This window comes from Arvicanthis niloticus, chromosome 4 (assembly GCF_011762505.2).
Source record: "Arvicanthis niloticus isolate mArvNil1 chromosome 4, mArvNil1.pat.X, whole genome shotgun sequence".
In the NCBI taxonomy this organism is placed as follows: Eukaryota; Metazoa; Chordata; class Mammalia; order Rodentia; family Muridae; genus Arvicanthis; species Arvicanthis niloticus.
In genome coordinates, this window is record NC_047661.1 from 71,811,964 (window position 1) to 71,822,708 (window position 10,745).

General features: G+C 42.0%; 1 long non-coding RNA gene across 3 annotated transcripts; it reads left to right on the forward strand.

Annotated features, from left to right (window-relative positions):
* Window positions 1–2,629: 2,629 nt before the first annotated feature.
* LOC143442042 (uncharacterized) lies at window positions 2,630–8,450 on the forward strand. 3 transcript variants are annotated; one of them, XR_013109932.1, is made up of 4 exons: window positions 2,630–2,708; window positions 3,501–3,626; window positions 4,747–4,949; window positions 6,079–8,450. It is a non-coding gene; the product is annotated as an uncharacterized LOC143442042 (long non-coding RNA). The 3 variants fall into 3 exon arrangements; XR_013109931.1 differs by lacking the exon at window positions 4,747–4,949 and having other exon boundaries at window positions 6,079–6,266; window positions 7,200–8,245; XR_013109930.1 differs by lacking the exon at window positions 4,747–4,949 and having other exon boundaries at window positions 6,079–8,447.
* Window positions 8,451–10,745: the final 2,295 nt, after the last annotated feature.

A 10,745-nucleotide genomic window follows, 5' to 3' on the forward strand; every position in this document is an offset into this window, starting at 1 on the left:
AAAACCCCAAACCTTTAAGAAATACCATTTTAAAAGTTCTATTAGTGCTATGAGCAACATATAAACAAGTAAATAGCTGGGCAGTGGTGGCACATGTCTTTAATCCCAGCACTTGGGAGGCAGAGGCAGACAGATTTCTGAGTTTGAGGCCAGCCTGGTCTACAGAGTGAGTTCCAGGATAGCCAGGGCTATACAGAGAAACCCTGTCTCAAAACAACAACAACACCCCCAAAAATAAGCAAGTAAATATTTTGTCCTTCATCTTGCAAGTAAACAGTCTTGTTGGTACAAGTACTTTGTGTATATAAGTAATATTTTGGAATTGTATTATTTAATATTAGACTGATTTCAATGACTCTAAAATTGAAGAAGGCATTGCATCTGCTTGTTAATCCTTTGTTTTTTTCTAAGTAATTGAAAGAAAACTATAACATTAATATGTAAACTCTTCTAAGTTATTAAGTTTATTTCTCTAATGTTGTTAAATAGTGCTCACATTTTAAGCTTTAAACTCATCGCAATTTAAAATTATGATTCGAATTTATCATACTGTACATATTCTGTAGTGTTTATGTGTGGTTTTGTTAAAGAGATATTTTCCCAGGCTTGATTAGTCAGTTCATTAGCGATAATGCTACTCTGTCTAAAGGATGTCATATTACGGATGAGAGATTGTTCTTTGTCTTTTGGTTTCAGACTTTGTTTTTTTGGAAATGAGATTTTACGTATCACAAACTGGTCTGGAACACTCAATATACCCACTGGTGACCTTGAACTGCTACTTCTTCTTTTCCTACCTATCCCCCTCCATACCCACTCCTGATACAGAGATTGCAGGTGTCTTGCTGTACTCCTGATACAGAGGTTGCAGGTGTCCTGCTACACTCCATGGCAGAGATTGCAGGTATGTCCTGCTGCACTCCTGATACAGAGATTGCAAGTGTCCTGCTGGACTTCACGGCAGATGTTTAAGTCAACCCATTAGTATTTTTTCTCCTATCTTTGGATTTCTGTGTCAAACCTAAATATTATCGTGTGGCTCATGTAAAGTAGATTTGGATTATAGTTCAATAACAGTTTATAAAACAACAGATGCCAAAAGCTACATATGTGACCAGTATAGAAAATAATCATTTGTTTAAATTAGTTTTTAAAATGTCTATTTTATTACCCTAGGAATTATCACATCATCAGAATACTCAAATATACTGAAAAAGAGGTTTTAAAAAACTAGTGATAGTATCACACAGATTCTGCAAGGGAGAAACAAATCATCACCATAGCATTTGTTTCTATCACCCTTCATTGTTGCCATGGTGATGACCAAACCATCAAAGTCAGCTTCTAGCTTCCAAAGTCAGTTTTTTGTGGGTTGCTTTTTTTTTTTTTTTTTTTAATTTCTAGTACAATATTAGTTTTAGTTTTCCTTGGAAACACTTGGGAATGTGGAATTTTATTTTCTTCACATAAAGACACAAAGAACATTGACCAGAGAACACATTTTGTAAACTGAATGAGTCACAAGATGAGTACGGAGAGCCATTGCATACTCTGTCAGGAATGGTGAAACTGGCCGTGTAAGTGGAGTTTTGTACTATGAGTAGGACAGTGCCCTGGAGAGTGAAATATCTTCTCCATGAGATATTTTTTACCTCAGGGCTTTTTGGAGGCTTGTCTGGGTGAATGGATGGCCATCTTCCTTCATTTGTCACTCCCAAGGACAAATGCTAAGTCAAAGAAGAGAGATTGTTCTAGGGAAAAGACTACAGGTAGGTCAGATACCAGTAGCCATTGTGCTCCCCAAAAGAAGAGCTTTTAGGTATCAATCGGGACAGAAGATACGGTGTTCATTAGCTCAGCAGGGACACTGTGTCATGCAAGAACTCCAACCATCTCATTAAAAAAAAGTCATTGTTATCCTTTCATCTCATATATTCATGCACCAGAATGTACCCAAGGTAATTTCTTACCAAACAAATGCAACTGTAACTAGGCAACTCGTATAAATAGATGCATAGGAAAAAAAAAAACTTTTACAGGATTAGTTACTTGAATTGATATTTATAATTGGTTTGCACTACAGAACAAAGAATTTTTCAACATTTTTCAGTGCAACTGCAAGAAAAACAAACAAACAAACAAACAAAACGAACAAATGAAAAACCTGAAGAAATATTAAGAGCCTGTTACAGATTCTATATTTATGAGGTGAATTTGTTCCAGGTTCATACATAAGATTTCACAAAGGCTAATTACATTCAAATATATCATGTATATTACACCTGGTTAGACACACAAATTCAAATACACAGAATATAAGCAAACGTATGTATGAATTGGGGAAGTGCTGGTTGGTTGGCTGGTTCGGTGGTTTGGCTTTTGAAGTTCTCACCTGGAATTTGCTATGCCCTGAAACTTCCGGTGACCTTCCTAAGAGATAACAGGTGTGTCCCAACACACACCAAATAAATTTATTATCAGTGATTCTTCTTATGTAAGTTACATATAAAAATGATGTGACAGACAGGGAAAGAGATTTTGGGTTCGAATGGGAAGCAGCAGTGACGGTTATATTTTGCTAAAGTAAGTAGGTTCCTTTAATTTTCAAAAGTTCCTCTTTAGTAGAGGAAGTAGGAAGCAAAATGGCCCGGGTAAAACATGCTCTCCCTGCCCACCAGACCTGAGCTTCCCAATTCTCAGCTGCAAAGGTAGGTGGGGGATGGGACACCACAACCGCACTTCCCAGTTGCTGCTAGTTGTAGCATCTAGGGCGGGCGTGGGGGTGGGGGACGAGGGCAGAAGGGCTAGGAGCATGGGGGCGTGGGTGGGGCGGTTCTAAAGTTTCCATCGCCTGCAGTTGTGACTCCTGTCTTTAAATCCGACTCTGGCCCCAGAGATCCCCGCACCAGCCCACCTGACCAGGCTCAGAGACCAACACCCATTTGCCCTGAAGGGGAAGGGACCGCGGTGCGGACTCAGCTAGACTCTGAGTCATTTCCTGGTCGTTGCTTAGATACTCCAGGACACCACCCAGCAGAAACAAGCGCATTTTTTTCCACTCCGTCACAAAAACCTAGTTTTCTGCCCCACAGCCTGCTCACTTTAATAGTTCTCAACAGTGGCACGGAGCACCCACTAGGCTCAAGTCCACTATCCATCCACATGGCCAAGCCCTAACGGGTCCTCAGTCTCAGGATACCTGCACCCCATTTGCATCTTAATCCACTGGCCCCTGAGCCCAATAGCTGCAGTAAACATTTACTGAGCATGTAATTTTCTCAAGTGCGCCCTGCAGTCTTTTTTAGCTCGCTCTGTGTGTGTGTGTGTGTGTGTGTGTGTGTGTGTGTGTGTGTGTGCCCCTTAAAGTCTAAACTATGCTAGCACTGAACTCACAGAAATCTGGATCAAAAGTATACTCCACCATTCCTACCTGCCCAGAGTTTACACTGAAAATTCAAACTGCTTAGCTCTAGACCAGTATTTGATTTTCTCTCTTCCAGTAAGCCACGCCCGCTAAACCACAAGGAGAGGCACTAATAACTATGCAATCAAAAATAAAATACATCTTTAAGAAATTGTAACTGGGAAATGGCAAACCGTTCCAGCAACCTGGGGCAAAGAAACAGGTAATTCCTGTTCGCTGGCTTTTGCTTTGGCTCTGCATCACCAGATGACTAAGAAACCGGATTTCTACTCAGGTGAAACACTGAGAGCTCTGAGGCTGACTGAGAAAAATGAGAGGGAGGCAGTGGGCCTCAAACAGCGTTCAGGGAGTCCAGGGGCCAGTTGTTCCACAAGTGTCTTCTCAAGGCTGAAACAAACATGCCTAAACAGAGGCATCAATTGTTACATGCTTGGCTTTTCAAACAGTCATGCTGGCTTACAAATCTAAGAAGGGCCTTGTTTGCCTCTCCCAACGCTTTAACCCTTGGGGGGCAATTTTGTATAATCTCAAATTTCAAAATGTTCATATCCTGGAAACCACTGGTGTTCCTTCTGGGAGGTTTTCCTCAGCAATGTCTAGGCATGCAAATATTCTGAAGCATTTTGGGGGAGAAAAATAAACTATAGTTGTCTTTCAAAAAAAATAACCCACACTATTAAACACTTGATGTGTATCTGTATAATTAAAGTCAATTTAGTTGTTAAGAAAAATAAGACCCAGGCATGGAGGTGTCTTTATTCGTGGGAATAAAGACAGAAGGATTTAGTAGTGTTCAAGGCCAGCCTGGGCCATATTCAGAAATCCTGTTTCAAGAAAACAAAAAGGAGGAAGTGAAGAGGAGGGATGTGTGCACTGCTGTGAAAGGGTGTGCAAAGTTGATCCCTTGGTGAGTGCATCGCATCGGGACTGTGTATCCATAAGCCCAGCAGTCCCTGTGTCTATTAAGCTTTCAGTTAATGTAACAGAGATGGGTTCCACAAGGCAGTACATGCATATCATGACACACTTAATTTCACACGTACATATCCTATACTTTGTTCTCATTCACCTCTGTGAACTGCCCTCCCCCATATCCTCCCTTCCCTCTTGCTGGCCTGTGTCCCTTTCCTACCAATTACTATTCCTTTCTTCTTTGTAACACATATGTCCTGTTGCCTTCTCTCGTTTCCTCAACCCCAATTAATGATCTTAAATTTTATTTAAGAATTATAAACAGAACAACGTAAAACAAGATCTAAGACTGTGGGATCCCTCAAAACCAGGGGTTCCGAGGACTTCAGTCAATGACATCTTATTTATAGGAAATGAGAGTGCTGTGTGGAGACAGTTCAACTGGCTGCTTTACGATTAGCTGGTTGGTTACAGAGCCTTCTTCTGCGCTCACTACAGCTCAGTTTCCCTTGTTATTCCACGTTGGTTGATGTCTACTACTGATGCTCACCCAAGCACCTCCCACCACTCAGTGGCCTCCCACCAACTCTACCCTTCAAAGGGACATAAGAAAGTGAGTACTGTAGCCAGTGAGGCTAGGAAAATGGCGAGAGCTTCTGCTCTTGTCAGGGCTCTTCCTTGGTTTGATTTTTTTTTTTTCCCCTGTATGTCTCTTAAAAAACAATAACCAAAAGAAAACTATTAAAGTTGACACACACTATACAATGTCTAAAGAAAACACCTATTATAATTTATTGAAGCGCTTGATCTGACTGGCAGGATCAGTAAGAGAAGAATCAGAAAGTCTGAAAATCAGTATTATAAGAGGAGGCTTAGGATATACTGCCTTCTGATCATTTGTTTATTTCTGAAGTGTATTGTGTTTTGTTAATTGAAGAATCAGGGAAATGCTTAAGATATGACCTTTGTTTTCAAAGAACTTACAGTGTCTTCGTGAAGAGATGTGTGTGTAACCAAAGGGACCCTGAAACTATCACATGTTCAGAGGGTACTGTGGTGTTTCCCCTAGGCCAAACCCAGCTAGCTGGTCTCAAACCTTTCCAGGATGGGCTGGTTGAGATTACAAAGAAATACTTAGATAGATAGATAGATAGATAGATAGATAGATAGATAGATAGATAGATAGATAAATAAGAGCAAGTGTCTGTAGTTCCAGGTGAAGCAGGAGAGATTGCTTGAACCTGAGAGTTTGAAACCAGCATGCTCTGCATAGATGAAATTAACTACCAAGCAGGGCATGCAGTGTGATTCAATACAGTTATCATAGGAATTTAGAGTGCATGTCCTCATGAAAGACAAGAGAAAGATGTCCTATTCATGTTTGCAATTTGGTATCAGGTGGAGCTTATATTAAGGTTTAGAGAATTTGGTTTTTAGTCATAAGGAATCCAGGAAGATCTGCCCTGCCAAGAACATCAGATCGTGTGGTTTATACTTTAGCCCCTCCCTGCTCTCAATCCTCTGAATAAAATTATTTCACCACTACCCTTCTCAAAAACAAAACAAAAAAGTCTCTGCACTCCAGGTCAGTTTCTTCCAGTGTTTGGGTCAACAACCTAGAAATTTTTATTAGTGTGTGGAATGTTCAAGGCCTGAGCTTGGGTTCCAGCTTGCCTGGAAATCTGTGGGATTATTGGTCATAGTCTGGATACCTGGTGATTCTTGCTCACATGTGTGTTTAGGGTGGAGATGGTGGTCAGCTCCAGAAAGGAAGGGCCTCTCAGTCAAGTCAACATGAACAAGTATCTATTTAAAACCAAGAATCCTGTCTCTGACCTGCTGCTGCTTCTTCTCAAAGCCCGAAGCACCCCTGGCTTCACCCTCTACAGCTCCAGGAAAGGTGCCAGTGTAAAAGCACTTCATCCAGCAAGTAATTCAGTGTCTTAATGATCCTTATAAGAAAATCTGTAGGGGGCTGGAGAGATTTCCCAGTGGTTAACAGTGCTTGTCACTTTTCCAGAGGACCTGGTTCAGTTCCTAGCTCTCACAACAGGCAAACATCTGTAACTCCAGCTTCAGGGGATCTGATGGTCTTGGCTTCTCCTGGCACCTGTGCTTTTACACACACACACACACACACACACACACACACACACACACACACACCTAATTAAAAATAATGATTAAAAAATAATAGAACCTCTCAATCCCAAACATGAAAAGTAGAAAAACCACTGACTCAAGCCATTATGGCCAAATTAATTAAAGCAAGCAATTAATTAAAGCAAGCTTTTTTATTCATGTACTTGGGCCGCCATCCATAAGGGAGGGAGGGTTGAGAGGTCAGCATTGGACATGAGGCTTTTATAGCTCAGAGGTAGAGGATTTCCAAATAAGGGATTTAGTGGGCAAAGTAGGTTTTGGGATTACAGAAGCAGAACATGATTGCAAGGTGATAACAACAGGAAGTCATAACAAGGGAGCCATTACAACCATTTTTAAACAAAGGTAGAGTACAAGATGGTTAGTAACTTTTTGAACCAAAGACCTGGTTGCTGTTTCCTGGAAGAGGCAATACAGGAGCATTAGTAGTTAAGGTTACAGGTGGGGCATAGCCCAATCCTCCAGAAAGAGATGTAATCATAAACAGGAATGAGCCTAGTTTGTCTTTAGTATACAAGATGGCTTTTAGCCTAAGATGGAGGCAGGGTGGTTCTGCACAGCCTTGAACTAGTAAAAAGTCAGAGCAAGAAAAGCCACAGTAATGCCTTGGCCTTTCACAATACTTGATCCTCAGAGGACAGAGATTCCTAGTTGACACTGAATCTCTTCTCTTCCTGCCACCGCCTGGACTGTACTACAGCTGCCTACCTGATGCCGGATGACTGGGCAAAGGATGTGAAGAGACAGAAGAGTCATTTCCAGGAAGGGGCCACTTCTTCAGACTTTGTAAAATGCTCTTAGTAGTGGGGCTAAATCTATGTTTGAGCAATATGTAAACCTGCAGCTATAAAGTAGTTGACAACAGGGCTCAGGGTTTAAACTTCGGGGAATTACAGACATATTGAGACTTCTCTACAGAAATTGCTTTGAATACAAGGAAGTGAACCAACTGTAGCCAATGATGGGGGAACAGCATTCCAGGGAATGGGGGCAGAAGACAAACCCAGGATGATAAAGCAGAGGATCTAGGAAAGCATCAGTTCCTTCAGCCACTCTGAGTTAGCCAGATCCCAAAGGGACAGTTTTATTATTTATTACTTTTATAGGTTTTCTTCTTTTTTTTTTTCCGAGACAGGGTTTCTCTGTATAGCCTTGGTTTTATAGGTTTTCTTAAACATATATTCTCTATTTCAAATAAAATAAATATGTCAGTCCATGTGAGGAATGTTTACAGAAATTCTGTGGAAACGTTTCTGACATCCACACTCAAGATCTTTGCTTCTAGAATAAGCGAGAGAAACAAGGCTCCTCCTTCCAGGGTGGTGGGTGTAGTTAAAGTTTAAAGTTTACATAATCAATCATGATAATTTTCCTTGGATCCCAAACATCTAAACTATAAGCAGCCACCTTGCACTGCAACTTGTGGTGGTTTAAATATGCTTGGCCCAGGGAGTGGCACTATTAGGAGGTGTGGTCTTGTTGGAGGATGTGTGTCACTGTGGGGGTGGGTTTTGAGGCTCTCATGCTCAGGCCCCACCCAATGTGAAATGAGAGCCTCTTCTTGGCTACCTGCAGAAAAGAGTTCCCTCCTGGCAGCCTTTGGATCAAGATGTAGAACTCTTAGCTCCTTCTCCTACTCATGGATGCTGCCATACTTCCCATCAAGATGATATTGGACTGAACCTCTAAAACTGAAAGCTAGCCCCAAATAAATGTTTTTCTTTATAAGAATATACGGGTCATGTTGTTCCTTCACTGAAATAAAACCCTAACTAAGACACTTGTCAAGGAAATGTACAAAATATTAGTTATTGTTGTAAAGTTGAAGACCCCCACCTCCAAAACCCTATGAGAAACAAAGAAAACCCTGACTGTGTAAAATGCAGATGAAGTCCTGAATGAATGTGAGCATGGCCATGTCAAGGATCCAGTCCTCAGACTCATGGCAAGACCTTCCCTTGGTTCACATGCAAACTTTGACAATGTGTGCAGGAAATGTCAACCTAGTTTTCTTCTCCTAGAAACTCATGTAAGGCCCCCACGAAGGGAGGACCTTACCCAAGCCTCAGGAATTCGTGGCCACCCAATAACTCATAAGACACCGAACTTGATGCAATCAGCAAGAGGTATATTTCGATCAACATGTTGAGGTCAAGACCTGTAGCCCACGCAGGGGCAATGGGGTTTGACCCCGGGGCTTTGGAGATAGAGAGAATTTAAAGGCAAAAACCACAACTCAGGGGGGAAACCACAACCCAGGGGGAGTGAAGGAGGGTTATTGAAGAGTACCCGTGGAAAGTCCCAGCCCATTATTCAGTTTGTAACAGGGTCCAAGGAACAGTCATGGGGAACATTTTGTATAGGCTATTTTCAAAGAGCCTATTTGTAATTAACCATCTATCTTGTGGTCAGCCAAGTTCTTGAAACACAGAGCTCATGACCAAGCTGACCTGCACTCTTGGTTCTGCTCAGCCTGCTAGGAGTTTCTGAAAAATTTTAACCCTTTCACTCATAGCCCAAGACTGCTCTCCTATAGAACCTACCCAAATTAACCAAAATTGCCTCCTTGTTCAGGTGTAAACAATAAACCTTGATTCAGATGTATAGAATAAATGTGTTATGTTTCAAGATTGCTGCTAGTGGTATATCTCCATCAGAGCACACAGCCCATCCAATCACAGCTTTTTGTATGTGTGCTTCTTTCTTCATTCCCTGTCACCCCACATAGGTCAATCCCAAAGCCATACAAGTTGCAGCACTCCTGGTATCTAAGATCAGTGAATAACTCAAGCTTAGCAATACAATTCCAACTTCTAATCTTTCCACAATCTCCTCACCTCCTGCCTTGTCCTTGACATCTAACCCAACAACCGAGTGAGAAACAAGAGGATGCACTGAAGAAACAGGGATTTCCACACTAAACCTTCATCCCTACTGTCTTCTGCTATGTAACAGACAAGCTTATAACTTTGGCATAAAACAGCTGTCCTGAGCTCACATGGTATCAGCAGTGGGACTGAGCCTGGAGGATCTATGGCTGAAACAACTCTCTCAAGAGTTGGCAATTGGGCTGGAGAGATGGCTCAGTGGTTAAGAGCATTGACTGCTCTTTAGGAGGTCCTGAGTTCAATTTCCAGAAACCACATGGTGGCTCACAACAGTCTGTAATGAGCATCCAATGCCCTCTTCTGGTATATGTGAAGACAACGACAATGTACCCACATATGTGAAATAAATAAATAAATCTTTAAAAAAAAAAGAGAGTTGGCAAGCATTAGTCCTTTCCCTGTAGACAGCTTGAGAGAGCTCACAGCATAGTGCTGAGTTTCCTGAGAGCCCAGAGATAGCAAGCCTGGAGACAATAAATCACATTCTCCTATTAAATCTCAGAAATCATGTAGCAATACAAAGTGGCCAAAAGCCTGCCCACATTCAAGAAGAGGAAACCGAGGTCCCACCTCTCTCTGTCATTGTTTTCTGTTTGTTTGTTTGTTTGTTTGAGACAAGGTGTCAAGTAGCCCAGGCTGGCCTGAAACTGATAATGTGAGAGTCACTTTAAAGTCCTGTTCCCCATGTCTCCACCCCACTTGTGTGCATGAGACAGAGAGAGAGAGAGAGAGAGAGAGAGAGAGAGAGGGAGAGAGAGAGAGAGACAGAGAGAGAGAGAGAGAGAGAGAGAGAATACCACACTACAGGTCCCACCTCATGATGGGAAAAAAATGTAAACTTTCGTTAGAAGAAGAGGTTGTAAGAGGCAAGTATTATCGAACTACTTTAAAAACACAATCTACTATAGCTTTGCAACATCCATTTGACCCAAACAAATGGTCTCAGCTGATTCAAGGAATTCTGTCCCTTTGGCCAGTGATTGGTTCAGGGATAGGTAACCCTAAGCCATCCGGGGTAGTGTCTCTGACAAAAGTTTATACTTTTCTGAAGGCAGTGAAGTCCAAGGCAAAAGATGCTGACAGGTGTCCCTGAGGGCCTGTTTGCTGGATCATAATAAGAAGCCTCTGGTTGTCCCCTTGTGTGATAAAAGAAGTTAAGAGAGGTCTGCACCGGGCGGTGGTGGCGCACGCCTTTAATCCCAGCACTTGGGAGGCAGAGGCAGGCAGATTTCTGAGTTCGAGGCCAGCCTGGTCTACAGAATGAGTTCCAGGACTGCCAGGGCTACATAGGGAAACCCTGTCTTGAAAAACCAACCCCCACCCTCAAAATAAGAGAGGTCTGTTCAAGGCTTCTTGGA